Consider the following 7,514-nt stretch of genomic DNA (forward strand, 5'->3'; position numbering starts at 1 on the left):
CTCATTCAGTTTTTTCTTACTTGTTCCTACTCTGCTTTCTCTGGTCTCTCTGTTAGTCCTTCTCCCCTGTTTGTGATTATTTACTTATCTTTGCTCATTTATTTATTTTCTCTCTCCTCCTCTAGCATGTACATTTCAAGAGAGAAGGGAATTCACTGTGCTTTTGTTGGTATGTTTCAGTGTCAAGAACAGTGTCAGGAACATAGGAGGTGCTCAATCAATACCTGTCCATTGATGAACAGGCCCGTGATGGGGCTCTTGTTACTTGTCATTCCTTCATGTGTAACGCTTTCCAAGCTTTGGAAATTATTAAATCACTTTTCTGCACTTTATATTTAAAACTCCCTTTATTCTTAACAAGATTCCGTTTAAACTGCTCTTCTTTTTCCTTATAAACAATCCCACACAGGATATGGGTGAAAAAAAAAAAGAACCAAAAAAGAGAGGATGTACAAAATAGCGTTCTTTTTCTGAAAAGAGACTTCCCCCCTCCACAGTCTTAAATGAAAATCTTTTAACCAATGTATCAGATCTTTCATAAACCATGAAATGAAATGACTGGCTATCAGAAGTAATTTTGAGAAGAAAAACTGTCATCTCCAAAGCAGTAAAATGTCCATAAAACTCTGTAAACTAATTACTAGGTTAAGTAAAATCATTGAAATGTATCAGGACCTTCAAACATCTTCAGGGCAGACATAATACAGTAATTCTCGAATAGTCAATCAGAGAAGATAACAGCAGTGGGCAGGATTAAGTCAGTGTAATAGTTTTGGTCCTGAGACATAAAAAAGACTATTGTTGGCAGATGACATGCACGGAAGAGGTGTCTGTTAGTGTGGCATGATGTGAGCTGGCCTTTGAGGTCAGCAGGTCCTGAGCTCAGTGGAATTTAAATGGAGATGATGTACCCATTTTTTTTTTTTTTTGCTCAGATGCTAAGGGATACATGCCTTTAAATCTATCTGAATGATTCTTTTCACCCCTCCTCATCAAAAGAAGTAGAAAGGTTTTTCTATGTGGTGTTTTTTATTTTAGACTAATAGATGCCCTTATGTATATTACATTTTTGCATGTGGGTAACAATTAAAATCGGAGAAGGCAATGGCAACCCACTCCAGTACTCTTGCCTGGAAAATCCCATGGACAGAGGAGCCTGGTGGGCTGCCGTCTATGGGGTCGCACAAGGTCGGACACGACTGAAGCGACGCAGCAGCAACAATTAAAATAGTTCCCTGGTGACTCAGTGATAAAGAATCCACCTGCAAAGCAGGAGACATGGTTTCAATCCCTGTGTTGGGAAGCTCCCATGGAGATGGAAATGGCAACCCACTCTGGTATTCTTGCTTAGATAATTCAGTGGACAGAGGAGCCTGGTGGGTTACAGTCCATAGGGTCACAAAGAGTCAGATACAAGTGATGCAACTTAGCACGCTCACACATGCACTTGTATATTGCATTTTTGCATGTGGGTAACAATTAAGATGGGCCTTCCTGGTGGCTCAGTGGTAAAGAAACCACCTGGAATGCAGAAGACATGGGTTTAAACCTTGGATCAGGAAAATCCCCTGGAGAAGGAGAAATGGCAACCCACTCTAGTATTCTTGCTTGATTATATGTTGATAATCCAGAGTAAGTCACTAGGATTTGATAAACTCATTGGAATATTGAATGTTTATTTTATTAGGTAATTTTATATAAATTTGAATTTATATATGCTGTATAAATATATATTTAAATATATAAATCACTGCTGCTGCTGCTAAGTCGCTTCAGTCGTGTCTGACTCTGTGCGACCCCATAGACGGCAACCCACCAGGCCCTGCCGTCCCTGGGATTCTCCAGGCAAGAACACTGGAGTGGGTTGCCATTTCCTTCTCCAATGCATTAAAGTGAAATGTGAAAGTGAAGTTGCTCAGTTGTGTCTGACTCTTAGCGACCCCATGGACTGCAGCCTACCAGGCTCCTCCGTCCATGGGATTTTCCAGGCAAGAGTACTGGAGTAGGTTGCCATTGCCTTCTCCGATATAAATCACATACAAGTTTATATTTAATATAGATTTAAATTATTATATATTAAATATATTAATACAATTATATATATAATTTGTATTAATTTAAATGTTTATCTACATTGGTGAAATTGTTTGGGAAAACCCAAAAGCTAATCTTATACTCAACATAGAATATCATGATTCTAGATTATAATTGACTGTTTACATGTATGTCGTTCTAATACTCCTTGAAGATAAGAGCCTCTACCTTATCTGCTTCATTTCCCAGTGTTCAGGTTTTGGAATGAATGAATAACCCTTAACATAAGCCTGTCTGTGATTTCCTTCACATCATCTTTTCCTAGAGGTATGACTCAAAAATAGAAATTTGTCCGGGGTACTGTTGGCCCTCAGAAATATTCCTTACTCTGTCACGGTGATTTCTACCCTGGCTCAAGGCAGTGATTCTTGAAAGAAGAGTGGTTGGAAGCAGGTCTCTTAAAAGTGGTGAGTATCAGACCACAAGCTCAGAAGATTGCAAATGAGGACTAAAACTGGGAACACTCATTTCACTTACCCAAATGGCTTGCACATTAGAAGCTGTGCACCCTCCCCCGCCCCAATTAAAGTGGAGGGAAATCTTCATGGTGGATGAGTTCTTTCCTCTGTGTCTGAATCTGCCATTGCCTGGCTGGCCTGCATGTCCCTTTGGAATTGATAATGAGGTTCAAGAGAGAGGTATAGCCCTCACTAAGCGTGTCACCCCTGTTTAGCACCTTTTCCAGGATGGCAGCTACTATTGTTTTATTATGTCCCTGATCAGCTGTCACTATTCATAAAGTAATCACTGCCATTAACACGTCATGCCTCAAGCCATCTGCTGCTGCGTGGCACACACTGAGCTGTGCGCTGCAAGCTAAGCAGGTGTCACCTGAGAGTGACGGGACATAGGAAAGGTGGGGGGTCATCACTGTGAAAGAGGATATGTCATGTCAAATAATTCTATTTTTTGATGTACTATATAGTGCAGTGGGCCATGATATTTCTTGCTCACCTGACATACGTTTAAAAGAAAAAAAAAATCTTATTTGAGATACTTAACTTTCAATATTGGTAAGTTACAGGGACAAAATGTCATGGAAATTCTTGACTACAGCAGCAATTTGACTGTGAATGGATTATTGCACTAAACTTGCAGTCAAATGGAAAATTTTCACGAACAAATTTCTGAGCCATCAAATCTTCATCTGACAAGCATTTTATTGAGCACTTACTATGTGACAATGACATATGGCTGGCACAGCCAAAATGTAAAATCCCTACTTGAAAATCACTGACTAATATACCCAGTGGACATCCATACTCTGCTGAATGCCTGACCCTTGGTCTGTCCTTAATGCTTATCTTGATTTTGGACAGTTTTCAATTTCTTATTACTTTCCATTTTGATTGGATGTCATGTGTTGTATTGGAAAATGAGTTTGTAGTGGAAAAATATAATGGTTTAATTGGTGGTTGAAGAGATTTTCAAGGGAAAATTTGGTTTTACCTTGAGAATCTAACCTCTATGCGGGTATATTATTTGATTGCAAACCAATTAAGGAAAGTTATGTAATCCTGAACTCTACAGAAAGCAAAGATGTTCATATTCTATGCTAGGATTTTCCCACTAGTTTTGAAACCAACTTACTTTTGAGAAACCATAAAGATCTCAAGCTCTCTCCTCTAAAGATTGGTAGGACCATCTGTTGTAATCAGAAAGATACAATCCAGCTTTATGGGCTTCCGTAAGAGCTCAGTTGGTAAAGAATCTGCGTGCAATGCAGGAGACCCCAGTTTGATTCCTGGGTCAGGAAGATCCACTGGAGAAGGGGTAGGCTACCCACTCCAATATTCTTGGGTTCCCCTTGTGGCTCAGCTAGAAAAGAATCTGCCTGCAATGCAGGAGACTAGGGTTCCATACCTGGGTTGGGAAGATCCCTTGGAGAATGGAAAGGCTACCCATTCCAGTATTCTGGCCTGGAGAATTCCAGGGTTGCAAACAGTAGAACATGACTGAGTGACTTTCCCTTCAAGTTTTGTTTTTGTAGTTTATATTAGGAACAATGGTTTCTATTTTCTTTGCAACATCTATAATTACGATCTATATTACATATACTTTTTAAGGGTCCTCCTTTCTCATTGATGATTATGGTATGCCTCAATTTGCATCCTTCCCCAATCCCTGGTTATGCCCTGAGAACTGAGAATCATGGGTTTAGGTTTCTAACAGGAAACAGAATATGCTTCACTGTAGATCAGTCACTTTATTGCTCAACTGAAAACAAGGAATGGGGCCACTTTAACTTTAAGGATAAAACCAGGAATCTGAAAGGTATACCTTCATGATATTTGTGAAGTATTAGAATAAAACAAGCACAATTTCTTCTAATGATTGATGGCCCTTTTTAAGAAGATCAAGTATAAATCTGTGAATACTGGTTATATTATTATTTGCCAGGAGCAGGCATTCTGATGGAGTTGAAGTTCACTGTTTCATATAGAGTTAATAATTTTAATAAAAAGTTAACTATTTGATATTTAGGTTGCATCAAAATGCTGTAGCTCAAATTGCTTTATCAGCTTGGCTCCTCAAAATATCACATGTGTCTGTACTGGGCTCATTAAAAAAACAAAGACTGGGATTCCTGAGTCTTGCCTCTAAGGCCCTTACAGTCCATTTATGATTTTTCCACATTTGTTTTTGTTGTTCAGTTGGTAGGTTGTGTCTGACTCTTTTTTTCAAAAGTAATTTTGTTTATTTGGACTGTGTGGGGTCTTCCTTGCTGTGTGGGCCTTTCTCTTGCTGCGGTGAGTTGGGGCCGCTCTCTAGCTGTGGTTTACGGGCTTCTCATTGCTGGGGCTTCTCTTGCTCTGGAGCATGGGCTCCGGGGCACGTAGGTGTCAGTAGTTACAGTTGGTGGGCTCGGTAATTACGGTTCCTGGACTCCAGGGCACAGGCTCAGTATTTGTGGCATATGGGCTTAGCTGCTCCATGGCATGTGGGATCTTCTTGGATGATCGATCCCATGTCTGTTGCATTGGCAGGTGGATCGTTTACCACTGAACCACCTAGGAAGTTCTGTGTCCAACTTCTTGTGACCCCATGAACTACACCACAGCGGTCTTTCCTGTCCTTCACTATTTACTGGTGTTTGCTCAAATTCATGTTTACTGAGTCAGTGATACCATCCAACTATCTCATCCTCTGTCACCCTTCTCCTCTTGCCCTCAATCTTTCCAAGCATCAAGGTCTTTTCCAATCAGTCAGCTCTTTGCATCAGGTGGCCAAGGTATTATAGCTTCAGCTTCCCTAGGTCCTTCCAATGAATATTCAGGGTTGATTCCCTTTAGAATTGACTGGTTTGATCTCCTTGCTGTCCAAGGGACTCTCAAGAGTCTTCTCCAGCACCACAATTTGAGGCATCAGTTCTTCAGAGCTCAGCTTTCTTCATGGTCCAGTTCTCACATCCATACATGACTACTGGAAAAACCATAGCTTTGACTAGATGGACCTTGTCGGCAAAGTGATGTCTCTCCTTTTCAGTATGCAATGGCTAGTAGACATTTTGCCACTGAATATTTTTCCACTTCTTTTAAAATAATATTTTTGTTGAAAACTTGGTAAGACACCATGGACTTAGAATCAGATCAGAGAATATTTTATCGTATCTTCCTGCCAAAAGGTTTTAGTTTATCCCAGAAGCAGAATAGGGTTCACCAGAGGTTTGGGGGTTGTGGAGGTAAAATAGATCCTGGAAAAATGTTCTTTTGAAGCAAGTGTCTATATTCATGTTTTATGCATCAGAATTGTGTTCCCACTGCTGGATAAGCAGGAAGGCAATGGAGTCAAAGAACATTAGTAGGTTGTGAACCACTGAGGTTGAAGGCCTTCCTTGATAAATGAATATATATATTTTTTCAAAAAGAAGATATATGTATTTGCATATGTATTCACATATGTATATGTGTATATTCATATATATATTTACATATGTAACCATACATGTGTATTTGTATATATACACATGTATCTGTACAAATATCCATTATAGTATATGAATATATACATATATATGAATACATATGCAAATATATGCAACTTCTTTGTAAAGTCTTCAGTATAAAACTGAGAAGTTTCTAGTCACTTTGCTGTTTGGTAGCTATCAAGATGAGTCACTATTGTTCAGTCACTAATGTGTCCAGCTCTTTGCGACCCCATGGACTGCAGCACGCCAGGCTTCCCTGTCCTTCACTGTCTTCTGGAGTTTACTCACACTCATGTCCATGGCGTCCATGACGCCATCTAACCATCTCATCCTCTGTCGTCTCCTTCTCCTCCTCCCCTCAGTCTTTCCCAGCATCAGGGTCTTTTCCAAACGGTCAGCTCTTTGCATCAGGTGGCCAAAGCATTGGAGCAGCAATCTGTGTCCCATCTTTTGTCCTCTTATGTTCTAAGTGATCAACTTTTGGCTCCTATGAGCCTTCTATACCCTTCCAATATTTTTCTTCTTTTCTTTTGTTTAATTTAGTCACAGTCTAATTGATAGACTGATAAAATAAATGTGCAAACACAGGAGAAAAAGCCACAGATCTACAAATGATGGGTCTCAGACTCCTAGAAAGTGTTTTCTCATTGAACACACATTTATTAAGCATATATGTGATGCCAGCCCTGTTCTAGACACCATATTCAGTGATGATCAAAAGAAATTATTGAGAAAAATATGTATTCTCTCAGATACTGATTGTTAGACTTTCAGAAACTAAATTAATTGACTAATGACATTCATTCAAACTTTAAGGTAATTTTATATATGATCTTTTTAAGAATTTCTAATGGATTTTTTTAAGATAAAAAGAATAAGATTATTAGAAACAATACAGGTATATATTTTTAGAAAAGAGTTCTTCCTGTGGGAAAGCAGGCTGATTTAAATCCCTCAATGATCAAAGTGTTAAAAGTAATTTGCTTTGAATGGAGTCATCTATAAAACATATCCATATGAAAAAAAGCTGTGAAAGTGTAATGGACAAAAAAAAATAATGAAACTATTGAAATAATGTATTTTCTTTATACCAACTCTATCCATTAATTTTTTACAGTTTTCTACCATGTAACATTACCTTTCATAAAAAATGATATTTTAAAATGAGATGGGGTTGGTAAAAGAAACAACAGGTAGTTAATGGAAGAAGGATTTCAAAGCTGTGCTCTGCTGGATGAGGGGGAAAGGAAAACAAAATTCATCTGGGGGTCTCTCCGAGTCAGAGGTTGTGGTTCATAGCCTTTAGAGGGTGAGCAATGCTCAGAGCCAAGGATTTTTATATCTTTAATTTTTACTATTTGTTTCTTTTCTCTGTAGAAATCAAGCACAAGCTATTTGAAATAATGAAACTCCCTTCAATATAATACTCTATAAGCAGACTCATGAATCTTCACATAGAAAATATTTTTGAAAGTTTGCCATGGATTGTTGG

This window comes from Bos indicus x Bos taurus, chromosome 21 (assembly GCF_003369695.1).
Source record: "Bos indicus x Bos taurus breed Angus x Brahman F1 hybrid chromosome 21, Bos_hybrid_MaternalHap_v2.0, whole genome shotgun sequence".
Taxonomy (NCBI): Eukaryota; Metazoa; Chordata; class Mammalia; order Artiodactyla; family Bovidae; genus Bos; species Bos indicus x Bos taurus.